This window comes from Solea senegalensis, linkage group LG4, assembly GCF_019176455.1.
Source record: "Solea senegalensis isolate Sse05_10M linkage group LG4, IFAPA_SoseM_1, whole genome shotgun sequence".
In the NCBI taxonomy this organism is placed as follows: Eukaryota; Metazoa; Chordata; class Actinopteri; order Pleuronectiformes; family Soleidae; genus Solea; species Solea senegalensis.
In genome coordinates, this window is record NC_058024.1 from 5,521,219 (window position 1) to 5,538,884 (window position 17,666).

The following is a 17,666-nucleotide window of genomic DNA, read 5'->3' on the forward strand; positions in this document are numbered from 1 at the left end:
AGTTTCTTGTACTTGCACGAGTGTGTGTGTGTTTATGTACGTGTGTGAGTACTGAAACCTGCTGAGAGCACCCCAGTGCACCCAGAGGGGTGGCAGGGGACAGATGGTAGGGAGGGAGGAGAGTGGAAGCTGCCAAGCTGCATTAGTCACACCCATTACTCACAGACTCTGCGCTGGCAGACAACAAGTGACTGTGCCCCTGACGTCTACATAGCAGGAAATTCTCATTAACAATTTGCTCAGGAAGGAACAATCGGGGGGGAGCAATTAGAGACGAGCGAAGAGGCATTAGAGGGGGTGAGAGGAAGTACGGGGAGGGGGACCACACTGCTGCCACTGGTTGCATCACCATCATCATAATCGTTGTCGTCATCATCGTCCTCATCATCATCATCGCTCATTCGCATTACAACAGACATCGGCTTGGGTGAGGCTGAAGTATTCTTGAGAATATGGCAATAAATATATAAATAATTAAATAAAGCTTTTTATAATATAGCTCTATATTTTTGGGAAATTGTATTTGAGTTTATTTTCTTACGTGACCACATAGGTGTATGTTAATTTTATAGGTTCTTTTATTTTTTGTACTCACACTGTGTTTGTTCCCTAAATACTGACACCTGTCATTTTTGTGTACTGTAGATTTTATTGCAAGCAGATGGTAGTAAAATAATAGTTTGGTTGAGGTCCTTCATTTTATTTCTAAAATCTGAATCTATGTGTCTTAATTCCTTCCATTTGTGGTTTATTTATTTTTATTTTCTTACTCAGGGGTCACCACAGCAGATGAGCCACAAATTAGATTTGGCAGAAATGTCTTTTTTTTTTTAATGATTTTTGTATTATTTATTTATTTCATATTTGTCTTAGAGAAAGTGGAACACATCATTTTATAGATAAATGCTCCAGGACAACTTTCTCAGTCTCACAGTGTCTCGAAAAAATGTTCAATTGTACACATGCTACACATGATCGAGTACTGACACCTGCCATTTACCTGACCACTCATTTCCTGTCCCGGCTGCAAGTCGGAGTCAACAAACTCCAGTACTCACCATATGTCTCGGCTACTCTTTCCTTTCCCCTCTGTGATTTGCTCCCTTGCATTTTTTTCCTAGTTTGACTTGGTTTGTATTTTTGATTTTAGTTTCTTTCTTTCTTTCTTTCTTTCTTGTGCCTGCACATTTGGTCTTGACCTTTGTTGTTTGTCCTTTCTGCGTCTGAGTCCTCTGTCTCCCAGTGTCCTCTCCAGTAATCACAATTGAATATTTTCACATCAGTCAATATCGATGATGTTTGTAAAGTCTGACTGATAAAAGATTGCAATCCCATTAAGGTTAATTAGAAGTAATATAGATAATCAGATAAATAAATATTAATTTTTGCTCTTGAGTGAAAACTGCAGAATCTATTTAGTCGTGAATTTTATATGAACAATATACACTTAAAAGAAATATTTCACATGTCTGAGGAAACACATGCAATGGTAAAGAAATTGGATCATAAATACATATTTTTTTACAGGGAGCTGCATGTGGTTCACAGTAAAATGGGCAGTGGAAATTAATCACAAATCCAAATCTGTCACCCATGTCACAAACACAGCATGTTCTGTACCTGTTGCACAGTAAAAGCACTCGATTATGGTTCTTTCTGTTTTTTTCTTTTACTGTGAAATAATGACAGGACTGACAGATGCAATTCTTCATACTGAGGAACCCTGGCATTTAAGTGAGTACAGAGAAATATTTAAAGTGAAAAGTTTTCTGAGGCAAACCACACAAAAACCTCGCAGAAATACAATGCTGTGTTAACAACAGATGTTGGCGGATGCGAGATGCAGCCGCGTGAAGCTGGCCTGAGATGACGCGGTGTGCGTTTCAAAGGTTTTACTCTCCCTCCATGTTCTCATGCCTTATTCCTGAACATGTGAGGACAAACGCATCCTTTGCAGTGTTGATCCCTGCGCACAGAAGTGTGATCTGTAGGGCAAGCGTTCATTTTCCCCTTTTAGAAGCTGGCTAATGAAGTCACAAACAGGCCGACCCGATGGGACGCTCCCTGCCTTTGCCACAAAGATGGAGGGAGACTTGAGGACTAATTGGCAGCACCCTTGTTTCCAGTGTAATTGCACTTATCTAGTGAGTCACCTTCGAGGGTCATTAAGAAGCTCTGGATTAATTGTGCAGAGCGTTGTGGAGTGGAGGAGAGAGAGAGAGAGAGAGAAAGAGCAAGAGAGGAGCGAGGCAGAGCAGATATTTGGCCCATTACACCGATCGCAAAACTTTCTCAGAGTCTGACACGTCTGCTCACATGGGACACTTTCAATCAGTCTGCCTTAATCGCTCCTCCGCTGTCACTAACAAATGCTTGCAACAGTTCCCTTTTTTTAGAATTCTTAGGGATCATTATTGCACGGCCCTAACTCCCAGCAGCCCACACTAATGGTTCAGATACACTGCTTTTAGAGCGTGATGGAGTAATGACAGTGCTTTTAGCCTCATCGTGTGCAATGGAGTACGTGCAAAAACCAGCCGCAGAGAGGACAGAGAGAAATGTTTGGAGTGGGATGTGGAGCTTGTGTGTCTGAGAGCGAAACAGGTGCCGTATATGCTGTACCGTATATGTCCTGTGTGTCCAAATTCACATTTCTCATCACATCAAGGGCACGTGTCCACTGCCTGCCAAAATAGAACTGAGGAAACTAAAGAGTACTCAAAGTAAGGGCTCGGGGAGATCGTGACTGTGTGTTTGATATGTTGATATAAAAGGCTGGAATTTATTTTCAAGGTCACTTTGGTCATGTTGGAATGTGTGTAGGTACCGTGGTGGTCTATGGAAACACACTCCTTGGCAGACACCGACCACCCCTCCTTCACTGGAGCAAGACATCCAGACTAAATACACTAGGGATGCATGATATTGTAAATTCTGTCGATATGCCAATATATCAGGAGTGCTTGAGTCAATAACCGACGCTGATACCTATTTAATCGCTGTACCCAACTGCAGAGATGATTTCGTCTTACTCACGTCGCAGCAGATGTAGAAATAATATTCATTGTACGATATAAATAAACTTTAAAAAAGAATAGTTGTAGAGGGTGCCAGCATAGAAGTGAAGGAATTGCAGCCTTAGTCATATCGGAGGATCTAGGCGTGTTTGCTGATGTTTGATAGCCAATATCTGCCGATACTGACACAGTGCTTATAATATCCATCCATCCATCCATTCTGTGATACATAAATTGTAAATTTTATTTAAAAAAAATGTATTCAACCTTTATTTAACCAGGAAAATCCCATTGAGATTAATAGCCTCTGGCCAAGATAGGCAGTAGCAAATACAAAACACTCAAAGTTGTATATTGTAATGTGTACTTGGTAAAATAAAGCTTTATGTAACCACAACCGTTCTAAGTTTAATGTGATAGGGGTCTAAGCTAGGTACCCGAACATCAGGGTGCCAAAATGTGGGACTGCACTTGATTATTTCGGCAAACTTCCTCAATTTTGTCTCTTTGTTGTCTCTTTTTTGTGTGTGTGTGTCTCTTTGTGATCAGTCATGTTTACTGGTCTAATGCCCAGGCCAGGCTTTTAGTTAATGTCAAGGGTTTAGTGAGATCAGCTGTTCACTTTTTGATGACTCAGCAGGTCAGCACTCCCATCAGGTTACAACTATGGCAGCAACAAGCAATGAAACACTCTAAATGTAACAGAGTGCAACCTCCACACTCATACTCAGCTTTGTTCGTTTGCATGCATTTTAGCATTCATTTTTAGCCAGGAGTGCACAGTTGCTGTCCAGTGCTTGCTGAACAAACTGAGGGGCTTAACCTTCTCTATTGCTTTCACATTGATGCATCTACTGGAGTTCTTGCTTCCTTGCGTCTTTGTTGTTTGCTCATATGGCTAGATTAGGCTGGTGTCTCCGCCGTTTGAGGAGGAGATGGATGTTGATGGGCCTGACCTTTCATCTGCGTGCTCCGCCATGCATGGCACACCAGTAGAGAGAGCGCTTTCCAGCCACCGGTGTGTGTGTGTGTGCAAACGATATGTTTGTGTGCTTGCTGTAATCTCGCACTAAAACATCCGCAGCTCACTCACAGAGGAAGAAGGCAGAAGACAGACGGAAAAGGGCATATTTGTGCTCTGCCATTTTTTGCAGCCGGGAAAAAAAAAAACTAAAACTGTAAGGCAGAGCTTTGAACAACACCATTGTATTAGAGAGAGCGGGAGAGAAAACAGAGAAGCACTGGCTGAAGCAAAATGTCAACATGATAAATCCAACCTTTACAAGCAGTCTCTGCTCTAAGCGGGCTTGTGGCCGAGGATTAATAATCAGATATATCACATTGTTTTTGGAATAATTAATTCACCATGGTGGGATATACATCCCTGCTTTGGGGTCTATAAATTCTACTAGTAAAACAAAAGTTATGGCTGACATACAGTACAGAAATGCCTTCGGGGGGGTAAAAAGGTGTTTTTTATTGGCAGAGAGGATGGTGCCTGTTAAACAAGCCTTGCCAGAGCTTGGCGAGTGTCAGGCCCATGTGAAAAAGAGATCAATCTCTCTCACCTGTGTCACGTCTCTGATAGATGAAACAGGGGAGGGGGGTACGGCTGTCATTGTTTCAGATGGTTCTACCACAGAGAGTCCACCGATCTCGGCTGTACAGTTTTAACTGGCTGTGCAAAAGCAGCACGGTGCACTGTGGGGAAAATATACAGCCTTTGCGGTCACATGACTTCTGATCAAGCTTAATTGTTTGTGTTTAATCAGGTCCTGGAAGCCTTCACATCACTCTGGCTATAAAATTGTAATGGGGAATTTACAGCTCTAAAACAGCCCACTCTCTTAATGTAGTTGCAGTGTCTCACCATTGGATGTCACTTATCCACAGACTGGATCTTAAATTAAATATTACATTTTTATTAATTATAAAAGATATCTCCTCTTTAGATTGATGAATGTTCACTTTATATGCGCATATTAATTTATTCTAGCATTTTGTTTATTTTATTAATACAATAGATGATAAAAATCTCTCTTGATTACTTTCTGTGCTCAGATTAATCAAGCTCTGTGGATCCTCCATGGTTTGAGGGACCTTAATGATTGTTCATAGAGCTGAACAACAGTGGGCAAAGATTGATGTCTTTCATTGAGATAAAGGTAATCTTATTACATAGCCATTAATAAAACATCATTCATTAAGTGGAGTAATATAGCTCCCATCAGTATTGTTGACTTCAACTGACGGCTAATCAATACAGTCAGGGGAATTCAATCTCAAGAGGGCATCGACTGTTGCTTTTTTGGAAGAACGGCTCATCATCCACTGCATTTTAAGATATATATGGTTGTTCTCTGCCAGTCAATTTATCTCTTTTTCTCCCCGTTTCTCCCCCTATTCTCACCTCCGTGAGGTGCTGATTAACATAGTGAGAGGAGGAACAAGTCAATGCTATGGTATTGTTTTATAGACACACCAGATTCAGTGTCTTAATTTAAGAAGAGAAGTTGTTTGTCGGTGAAGTGTAAGAAGCACATCTCAGATTGTTCTCTCAAAGGTGATAATTTCCTCAGGCAGAGGAACTGGTAAATGTAGCTTAGCTTCCTTTTAGACACTCTGTGGGAGTGATGAGGTTTAGTTCAGAAAAACGTCATGGGTGGATAAGACGACAGATTAAGATATTATATTTCAACGTGCTCCGTATTCCTCAGGCACCAAACCTTCAGTTTCAGGTATATATAGAGGAGAAGACTATAAAATGTTCTGTATCACCGAAATACATTTGTGGTGGAAGAAATAGAATTCCTAAGCAGCTGAAATGAATTTGGATTGCAAGGTAATTTTATGGTTGACATAGTAATTTTGTCCAGGCAATGTCTGAGCCACTTTCACCTTCAGAGTAGGAAGAGAGAAAGAATCTGCTGTTTGTCACATGGATTCACGTGTGTGCACACATATGTATATATATGTATATCATATGTGGGTAAGAGAGCAATTCCGTGTACATGTGCCACATTACACACGTTGACAAGTTCTCTTACCCCCTCTCAACCAATCTCCCCCAGGTAAGGTTGCAGAGGGCAGCACATTAGCAAGCATGCAATCATACAAAAATCCTGCTCTGCCTCCTTTGTTCAATCGCACACCATTTCCCTGCTCCAAAGCTGAGTGCAATTCTCCAAACAGTAATAGTCGCAGTCCTACAAAATGTCCTTAACATCCTCGGTCAATAGCACATAATTTGTCTCATTTACTCCTTTCATGGATGGCGAGGCATCAAACCTCCTGACTTGTAGTTGCCCTACAACACGTGTAATAGACCCCAATCTTGTCAACCACCTTGAAGTGATACCTCACATGTTTCCTGATTTTCAGTGGATTATTCTCTTTGGGTTTTTAGTTATTTTCTGGATTTTTTCGCTCTTGTTTCCTGTTTTATTTTGTAGTTTTTCCTTGCATGTACCTTGTTAAGTTGTACTCCCTACCCTGGCTTCCCATTTGATTGTTTAATATGATTTACCTGTGTCTTATTATGGCACATTTCCACCGGCTCTCCTCGCCTCGGCACGATTAGGTGGCATCTCCACTACAAAAAAGTACCTACTAAACGTGGGCGGAGTCATCACTGCACGGCTGGGGGAAACTGCGGTGACTTTGTTTTATACGCGACACACACACACACATAATTAACTAGTGACTTTACACCAGACTTCTGGAGATTAAACCACGTTTTTAGGATTGTTAAGTAGTTTTAACTGATCTACAATTTGGCACTGTTCGGCTTGATTTCTGTCCACACTTCTCTGAGGTACAGCCTCCTACTCCACAGCGGTCCTACTGGCAGCGGTCTGTGATGCCACACACGATTGGCGGCGCTGTCCCTAAATACACCACTCCACTTTAAAAGACTCCTGTTAAATATAGAGGTTTCCCTGGTAGTTGTTGGAGATTAACACATGTTTTTAGAATTGTTAAGAAGTTTTAAGTGATCTACAGTTTGGCACTGTTCGGCTTGATTTGTGTGTGAGACAGTCTGACCAATCATCACATAGTACCTACTACTAGCACGCTTGGAGCAGGTACTAAAAATAGTACCTGGTACTAGGTACTAGGCCAGTGGAAACACTATTTAAACTGTGCCGTGCCGAGGCGAGTAGAGCTGGTGGAAATGCGCCTTTAGTTTCATCTCTGCAATAACAGGTCTTTCAACTGGAAGGTTGTGAGTTTGATTCCCGGCTCCGCTCGTCTACATGCCAATGAGTCCTTGGGCAAGACATTTAACTCCACGATGCTCCTGACGGCTGTGCCAGCAGCATGTGAATGGGTATGAAAGATGTGTGATAGAAAAATATGCTGCACATAGATGTGTATGAAAGTGTGAGTGTGAATAGGTGAATGCTAAAATTGTAGTGTAAAGCAGCTTTGACTGGTCATCACGAGTATAAAAGCGATATGTAAATAAATATGTCTTCTTCTTCTTCTTCTTCTTCTTCTTCTTTGTTTGTTTGTAACAGCAACCGCACGTAATATGGGCTTTAACTGATGTCAGGATTGTTTCCAATCACTTCAGGCTCGGATAACACTTCTGCTCAAAAGGTCTTGCTACTTTATTCTTATTTAAGGCAGGTCTCAGAATCATGGGAGGCCTTCCTCACTTCACTGGGCTCTCAACTGAAATAGCTGTGTGTCTGTGACAGAAGCCCTGATGACAGCAAGAGCTACAGTTCAGTTCTTGATTGTTATCTAGCTAAACTTCTCAGAAGCCTTGAACGATACAGTATCCTCCGATCTGTTCTCTGTGATATGGGCATCCTGGGATGAGTGCTTTATTTGCTTTGAATGTGTTCCATCAGTGTGTCATGGGCAAGGACACACTTCCTTACCCATCCCCTCCCGGTAGGTAGGTGTGCCCCAGGGCTCAGTGCTGGTGCCCTTTTGTAATATACACTACTTTAATTCAATAATCAGTTACAGCTCCACATATCACTGCTACATAGATGACACGTGACTATTCCTAGCAGATTAACCCTACATTCTCATCTCGCAAGTGAATCCACATTGTGTCATCTTCAACTTAATATGTTAAAACTTCATCAAGTCATCTTGACCAGTTAGTATCTATATATTTTCACCTTAGTCTAGATCAAAACAGTTGTATCTGTCTCCTGGTGATGGTCCTTTGCTTTAGGTAACATAAGAAGAAAAAAAACAGGTCTTGATTCAATACTCCAACCAATTCTTGGTGCATGCCATGGGTTTATTTTGCAGAGTCTACTACAATGCCCCCAGTAGGCCTCCCTCCATGCACAATGAAGCTCTGACAGATGTTCTAGAAAAACAGATTGTCTGTTCTCCAATCACCCTAAAAGGGCACATGTCAGTTGACTGCTCATCAACCTCCTATGGCTACCCATGTCTGCCTGAATCAAAATCAGCATTATTCTTGCCTACAGAGCAGATCCCAGGTCTATTTATATTTGATAGGTAGATGGATAGACTCAATATTCCGTGGTTCACTGATGGTGGAATGAGCTACTACCATCCTTCTCTTCAAGTACCTCATAAAGACCTCTTAAAGACTACTGTCATCAGAGATCATTTTGTCGCATCCCTAACACCCAAACATGACTAAATAGCACATACCATGCTGTTTAGTTTGTCAAAAATAAAGTTTTTAATAAAGAAAATGTTGTTAAACGTCTTTTTTTTTTTAAATAATATAATATGCACAGTCAAAGCTGGATAATTTTGGAGTGAAAATGGGGTGATACAATACAATATTAGATTACATTTATCCTTGCCATAATAAGCCTCTTTGTGTCAGGCTCATAGAGAATGCTGCAGTTCATTGTCTGTGCTGAATAGATGACAAGATAAAGCTAAAAGAACGAAAGCCACAGGAAGTGATGTCACATGTGATAAGCAATAACAAGGACACATCAGTCACTGGGCTACATGATTTGTGTCTCCATCTTTAGAAATGTTTTCCCTCTCTTTTTTGTCCCTGCTCTCTTTCCATAGCATCTCTTATCTTACAGCAATAATTAAACTCACTAGGGAGTATTTTATGATGGACATATAAACCTATTTAAAATGGAATTAAAGATACTATCGCACACACTGAAATAATGAAATGCTTTGGGGAATTAACATCATCGGGTTCCTCTTGCTGCTTTCCCTGTCTGAATTAAAAGGAAACAAGCCCTCCACGCTGAAGATTACATGAGCTATTTGACTTGCCGCTCTTGAAAACTTGGGTGTCTGTGGCCTGTGCAGTGGAATATGAATCTCTAATCATGGTGGCATTCATCATCCATTTTTTGCATAAGCAAGGCATTCTCTTGAGGTAGCTGGACTCTTGCACTCACATTATGCTGCAAATGATCCTTAACATTTGTAAGGTTGAGAACTCTTTTTTTTTGTGCAGAACATTCCAAAGCTAATGACAGGGGAGGGTCATTTTCATAATCACTCACTTTACCGTAATCCTTTAATTCAGATCGATAAAACATGGCGCAGAGCCCCAGACCAAAGTGTGAGGGTGTGCTGGCCACGGCAAGTCTTTATTTTTTCAGCTACCGTTTTGCAGATACTGGATGCTACATTATCAGATCTCTCCATCCAGACCTATTACTTCTACTGGGTCATGGTAACCCCTCATGAAACTTGGTAGACTCTGTTCCATTACCCTCTTTCAAACATAATGACTCCTTTCTGATGCACAATAATGCAATGCTTGGAGACGGTGGGAGGCAGTGTGCTGTAGAGATAACCAGTATCTCATTAACAGGAGCACATTCAGCTTTCCTGCTCTGCAGAGAGGGCTGAAGAATAACGAGGAGTCACTTTTTGCTACATTGAAGCCATACAAGAATTAAAGACTGAAATAGGATCAGCTGGAGCTAATGAATGCAGTTGACCTTTGGCTTTTATGTTCTACAAAAGGTAGAAGTTGCAACTTCAGCAGGTCTGGAGTTTGAACGTGCAAACTTTGTCAGTAAATTTACTGTGCAAAAGAAATGCCTTAAATACCAATTACATGAGTTTAGACGCCAGAGCGGAGGTGAATGTATCTGTGCAGGCACACTTCATTCCTTTGTTTCTACCAAGATGCAATCTGATATAAAGTAGTCTGTCCACTTGGCTCCCGTGATGGTGTCTTATCCCTCATGGAGGCAATTTGCACTGTCTCTAGGCTTCACATTTCCCCAACATTAACTGCGCGATTAAAAACTCATTTCGGCTGTAATTCCACCGTTAAGCACCTATTCTTCTCCAATGTTAGATCCTTATAATCCTCACTGTGACGTATGCCTCCGCTTTTCAGAGGCCATTCCAACCTGCCACGGCATGAATGTTTTAATTAAATGAAGAAAAAGAGCAGTTGGGTAGAAGGAAACTCTCCATCTAAGGGCGTGCCATTTGAATGGGCTGCACTTTCTAAAAGAAAACTAACAGAGACACAAAGCTTTAGCTGTAATATATTTAATACACACTCAAATATTTCTGAGAGCAAAACAGAAAAACAGCACATGAGGCAAATGAGGCGTTAACTGCTTGAGAGACATTAAGTGATATGTTGCACTCTTGCACTCAGAGGCATCAAGGACCGAGACATCAAATATTAATGCAAACCAGTCTGCAGCAGTGTTTTGTAGGATGACACTTTAACCTCTTTGAAGGTTTGTTATTTAGTTTAGGGTTGGTAGAGAGCTACCTCTCGCAAAGTTAAAAGATCCAATGTTTACTTCGGGTTTCGGAAGCAAGCACCGTGTTGTCGGGGATGTGAGAGCTGGCAGGCCCTCGCCCTCCAGCGCCTCCACGCACGGGGCCTCGGCTGACAGAGCTATCGATATCTTTGACTTCTTTCACCATCTGATATGTTGTTTATTGTCAAGTCTGGAACATCGCTGGATATCTTCCTTGTATGTCTGGACTTGAAGATTCATTTAAGTCTCACAGACGGTGTGAAGTGTATCATATCATCACAAGAGCCTGAGGGACCGTGACGGTGACCTTGACCGTGTACTGGATCTTATTTCGCACTTGGTGTCAAAGTAGTATGGTGTGGTGGGAGCTGTAATCATTGTGTGTGTGTCGCAGATTGGGTCGGGGGAGGCTTGTGAATCACGGGCGATGAGGAGGGAGTAAGTGTGCAGACAGGGTGCTGCTGTGTTCTTTACATGTCTCGGAGATTTATTCTTTGGATGCAAGCCCTGCTGGCTGCTGTATTGATCCCCTCCTATGGTCTATAGGTAACACAAACCCACTCTGCACAAAAATCATACATCACTGCACCGGGTGATGAAACAACGAGCATCACTCATAAATGAACAGTTTGGTCGTTTTATGCCTGCATTAAAGAAAACGAGCCAATCCATGAGCGATGGCCGTCACACTGTGCAGCGGAAACCTACAGAGGAAGAGCTTCTTTAAATCGACAAAGAGATCACTGTATGTCAGGGATGTTTACAAGAAGCCGTGCAACATGACTATCTATTTCAGTTTAAGCGTATATACAGCACTGCAAAAACACAACCTGAAGCCATTAACCTTTATCTAGCGTTCCCTGACTTATTTCAGTGTCCACGGTCCAATGTGACTGGTGTATTCGAACTGCTCTTAAGCCATAAATAACCATGAATGTAACGTAACATCAAGTGATTAGCCCACGGGAGGAAAAAAGGGTCTTTAAGAAGAAATCAAAAGCTGTTGTGGGCACATAAATAGTAACTACCAAGAAATTCTTTAGTATCAGTGTTGTTTCAGCTGGGGTGGGTGGGCAGGGGACACAAAGCAGGAGAAGGAGACAGGTTCTAACAAAACGGTCTAAAAATACTGTGAAAGGTGAGGTTTATCTGTGGTTGAGTGGATGTGTATTCTGAAATGTATTCCATCCAATGTATGCTGGATGAGCATAATAGACTTACCCATTAATTTCCTATGGCGGTCTATTTTGACTGGGAATGCCAAAGGTGTGACTAAGTTGATTCTTCTCCTTCTCCTCTTCTTCTTAGGGGTCGCTACAGTGGATCATCTGCCTTCATCTTGTTCTATCCCTTGTCTCCCCTTCTGTTACACCAACTGTCCTTGTGTCCTACCAAGGTTATAATATGTTTTGTATATGCCTAGTTTTAGTGTCAGTTTGAGTTTTTAGCCAGGTGCAAGATTCAAAAAGGAAAAGATGCCATTTTAAAAATGTATTAGGACAGATGAACATACATGAAAGTAACATCGTCATAGTGCTGAGGTTGGATGCAGTTAGTTTGTAGCCAATAGACTAAAGACACTCATAAATAAACTCATAAGACACATCACATTGCTTGTGTCACAGATCACTCTAAAGGAAAAACATGAGCAAAATAAAAAAAAAAACAATAAAGCCAATAAAAGACAAGAGGTTTGATTCACTTTGAACCGAGTCTACCTAATTAACTTGCATAGCCTTATGTCCCACATTGTAAACAAACACAAATTAAAAACAGTTTAGTATGACTTAATGAAAATGCTGTCTCCAGTACAACCTTTCAAAATTGCTGGCAGAGAAAAAATGAACACACTTGGATTATGTACGACATTCATTTACAAAGATGAAAACTAAGCACACGGTCACTACAATGTTAGTTTTAGTTAAATTTATGCACAGACAATTCAAATTTTCAATTGAAATTGTTCCATTTTTTTATTTTTTATTTCATTACTTTCCGTTTACTATTATAATAATACACCATCCATGAACCCTCAAAATTCAACTTAAGTTGTATTTTTTTTTTCATTTGCTTAGTGTGGGGGGGATACTGTGAAGCAATAATCTGAAAAACACCACATTTATACTTAAGAAAAGTTGTACAATGTTGTACAATCAGATTAGACCAGGCACTGGAAGAAGGTTAGGTACATCTTGAAAAATCTGCTGTGCATCACATCATATCACATCAGAGGAAATACAATATTTTCCTGTAGAAGTCACTGATTGTTTTATTAGTGGATTTGAGTGGAGTTTTCGCTGGATGAATGATCATGACTGAGAATCATCAGAAATCCTGACTATCTGAGGATTCAATGAGCATTTCACAGCAGTATTAACTTGCCAGGTCATGCAGACATATTGATCTTTGGGTAGAGTTCACCAGCAGTGACCTTCATGATTTGAGCAATATAATTAAATATGCATTATTGCAGACCTTTCCATTGATGCTTATGGATGCAGAAACTTTTGGAAAATGTCAGGTTCTTTCATTTCTATATTGCTGATAAATCACTTTCTCATTGCAATGGACCTGAAGGAATAAATGCAGTTGAGTGTGTAGGTTATGCCATTTTCCCAGTCCAAAAAGCAATTTTGTTTGGTTTGAAATTATTATTAACAATTATTATAATGGGATGAAAGTTGATAAGCACAGTTTGATTTTAAAATAACAAAGTACACCCCCAATCAAACAAAGCCAGTAAGCTGCAGATATTACATGGTGCAGCTTACATTTTAATCAGCACATCACTTTGCTAGACACATTTAAAGAGGCTCGAGGATGCTATGTAATGAAGCAAAGAAGTGCACTGACTAGGAATATACCAAAAAAAAGAGGAAGGAACCATTTCAAGGAACAGAAAGTTCCTGCTTCTTACTGTTGTGGCATTATAGTTTAATGATAGAACCGGTTTGAACTCTTTGTTGTTATCTGCGTTTTCTTTAACCTTAGGTTTTTAGATGTTTGAATCTGATTTTCTGTACCTTGTTTCCTATTTTATTTTGTAGCTTTGTTTTACTTCCTATCCTGGCTTCCCTCTTGATTGTCTGCCCCACACTAATGTGATTCACCTGTGTTTAATTAGCCCAGGATGTGAGACAAAGTGTGTTTTGATCACTGAGAAGCCGTGTGCTTAAGAGAAAATGTATGTGGTAATATGGGCATTTGTGCTGGCTAGCCCATAATGGCATGCACTTATTCCAAAATGTATGGCTCTGTCAGCACAATCAATGCAAATATTGAAAATGCAGACACAATGATGAGCACTCAAAGGTAATTTCCCCTTTCGTACTATTTGATTGTGGTGCATTCTCTTCTGTCCTGGACACTATACCTGACCACCTTGTAATGACTTAAAAATGTAGTTGCAAGTTACAAGTATAACTTAATAAAAGGCGCTATACTTTATGGCTTTGAAGCTGCTGCATTATATTGCCTCCTCTACTAGCTTATTCTCACCAATTTCTAAATAAAAAATCACAACACGCAACGTTGTTTTGATGATGTTTCTTGACAGTTTGCACACATAGCTCGACGAACCGATAATTGTATTTACAATAACGACTGCATCCTGCCACTGGACCGCACTTTGCGGCATCCGGAAGAAGGGTCCGCCCAATGCGACCCTCATGTCGGCATGTTTGTGGAAGTATACCAGGGCCGCTAGAGGTGCTGATCCTCACCCCAGCTGCAAAATGTCCCAGTGAGAGCTTGAGGTCACTGTTTGATGACACTAGTAGGACCAAGTCATCAGCAAAAAGCAAAGACAGAACCTGACACCCTCCACTACTTGGCAGCACCCAGAAATTCTGTCCAAATAAATTATGAAAGGAACCAGTAACAAAGGGCAGCCAATATTTTTGTTTATCAAAAGGGATAAAAAGAGTAAACATTTATCTTATTTATCTTTGCTATCCTCATCAGGTTAAGCTGTACTGAAGCTATCTGGCAAACATATCTCAAGAACTCCACCTGCAAAGCAGATGAAGCCTTTTTAACCTTCACAAACTGGAAATAGGACACAGGCATGATAACAATCTCTCTGGCTCTTGTTTCTCTTAATTTCCTGTGCTGTTAGATTGGCTGATGAAAAAACAAACGAGAGACGCCATCACTCATCGCAGAGATACGAGCAGACTGGGCCCAGACGTTTGTCAGTTCATGAAGTATTGATGAAGCTCAGCCACTCAGAGGCAGGAGTGTCATGTTTGCCATATGGGCTATTGATATACTGCGCTGAGAGCAAATTGCTCAATTTATTAGGAAAGGGATTTGCATTTGTTCATTGATTAATAGTTGATTATATGGTATACACTTACAATACGCTGCCACAACAACAAAGATAGGTTTGCAGATAGAGTAGTACAGATGATTTTTATATTGGATATATACAATATAGAGAAGCACAGGCTGCAGGGAATATGTAAGCATGATATTTGATGTAAAATGTTTAAAATCAGGTTTCACTCTGTCTAACTATCCAGCCTGACAAGGGAACATTTACATTTCCCAACATTGACAGGAAAATTCAACGTTCTTTTATTTTTTGAAAGTGTACTTTACTGTATATATTGACTGTTACAATGTTACAGAGAACCTTAATAAAAGTTCCTCATTGTCAATGAAGTCGATCTGAAAGAATGAGAAGTCATTAATGCTCTACTACCGACTATGTAAATGCGGTCTTAAAAGAAAACCAAAAAACATGAGTAGGTTTGTTTTTGGGACAGTGCAAAGTGATGCTGTAATTTTACAAGAGTGGATCTTACAGGGTTAAATTACGTAGCTATGTACAAAGAGTATAAATGAAAGAAAGAAACCATTACAGATTGTTGTTTCTGGCCCCTTTTGTATTTGGGATAGTGTGTGTTGCCCTGTGTTGCCATTTGTCATATCCTTTTAGTGTGAGCTGCTGACTGGTCATGACCTCGGGGTCCACTCCAATCACTCCAAACAGTAGTTTCTAATCATACAGTTCGTATTTGAAGACAGGTTTGATTACCTCCTCCTAACCAGAACATTATCTAAGATTTCTCAATTCCGGCCGACAGGCAAGTGCTGTCTAGAACTTCTGTCTTTTGGAAAGCTTATGTTTTTTAACCTGTCTGCCTGTGCCCTGATTCTGTCTATTTCTCTGTTTGCCTCAGGATCATCGACTCAGCTCTGTTTGTCATGCTCAGCCAGCTCCATATCCACACTACTCCCTGGATTCTCCCCTGGACTCCTTTGTTTGTATTCTGGTAACAATCACTCTGGATCTCCTTCCAGCACCCTGGACTATTCACTATGATTTCCCACTCCCTGGTTTAATGGAATGCCCATTGTTCATTAGGTTTTCCAACATTTATTCCTTTATACACTGTCATTATCTCATGTGCTTTACTGCTGCTTCTTTGCCTCAACAATTGTGTTCTTCATCTTTAAAAATGAGCACTCTATTGCTAGTTTTTTACAATAGAGTTCTCATTTTCTTTGAATAGGGTTACGTCCTTGGAATGACTCCTTGCCCCAGGTGAAGGAGTTCAAGTATCTTGGGGTCTCGGGACGAGGGAGCGTGTGATGGGCCGGAGAATCGGAGTGGCTGGTGCGGTATTGCATTCGCTTTACCGCACGGTTGTGACGAAAAGGGAGCTGAGCCGGAAGGCAAAGCTCTCGATCTACCGGTCAATCTTCGTTCCTACCCTCGCCTATGGTCATGAAGGTTGGGTCCTGACCGAAAGGATGAGATCGCCGGTACAAGCGGCCGAAATGGGATTCCTCAGGAGAGTGGCAGGCTTTTCCCTTAGAGAAGCTTGGTCATCCGGGGGGAGCTCGGAGTAGAACCGCTGCTCCTTCACGTTGAAAGGAGCCAGTTGAGGTGGTTCGGGCATCTGGTGAGGATGCCTACTGGGCACCTCCCAAGGGAGGTGTATCAGGCACGTCCAGCTGGGAGGAGGTCTCGGGGTATGTGCATGATTTTTAATGGTGAGTGCTTGTGCTGGATTATTTGCACCTAACAGTGGTGGACATCGTGTTGCAATCACTGTAGCAACCTTATCAACTTATGCTACAGTGTCAGACACTCAAAGTAGGACACACACTTCTCTGCTCACTTCGCCAGACGTGCCCAACATCAACTGATAAAGCGACGCAGTTCCTGACACAAATGGAAATTTGGCTACACTTAATTTAGGTTCTTTCATAGTTTTTCATTTACACCATGTGCTATGTATAATAAACACATACGCACACTCACAGAGTACTAATATTTTCTCCCTGACCATTTTATATGATCATGTCTCAGTGAAAGGATGGGCTGCTTCCAACAGAAAAATCAAGGTTCAATCCCCAGCTAAGCTATTCCACATGCCAGGTCGCTCCTAGTGGCTGAGCTGGCAGTGTGTTAGCATGAGTGATGGAAGAAGCACAGCATGTACATTAGTGACCTACACTAGGGGGTGTAGCCAGAGTCTGGCCCAGCCCACCAGGAGCGGGGTGGGGGTGTAGAGCAGGTTGCTGCGTTTAAGTGTTGCCGTGTAAATTGGTTTCAGTTGAAAAAAACCCACATCTTTCTAATGGGTCTAAAGGTTACAAAATATAGAGTCCATGGCAATGATGTTGTAATTGGCCCGAAGCCCGGCACTTGGACTGTCGGGCCCCTTGGGCCTAGGGCTTCAGTGCAGGGCTCTAATGTAGATGCATGACTGGGTGAAAAAACGGTAGTGTTAAGCTAGCATGGATAATGCGAGACTAAATCTCGATCTCATGAGTCTGGATCGTCCCTGGATCAATGCCTCTGTACGAAACTGGACAGCCCTTCAACCAATCAGACCAATGATCCCGATGACATATGCAGAGCTACAGCATAGCGTCAACAAATGTGCTTGTTGTGGTTTTCTATGAGCAATAGCTTGCT

The 17,666-nt window shown here is 41.3% G+C and overlaps 1 long non-coding RNA gene across 1 annotated transcript in view; it reads left to right on the top strand.

The window, feature by feature from the left end:
• LOC122767752 overlaps window positions 1-16,547 on the top strand; it is a 67,612-nt gene extending 51,065 nt beyond the window's left edge. The window contains exon 3 of the long non-coding RNA XR_006360241.1: window positions 15,919-16,547. This is a non-coding gene — a long non-coding RNA (uncharacterized LOC122767752). The remainder of the gene's footprint in view (window positions 1-15,918) is intronic.
• Window positions 16,548-17,666: the final 1,119 nt, after the last annotated feature.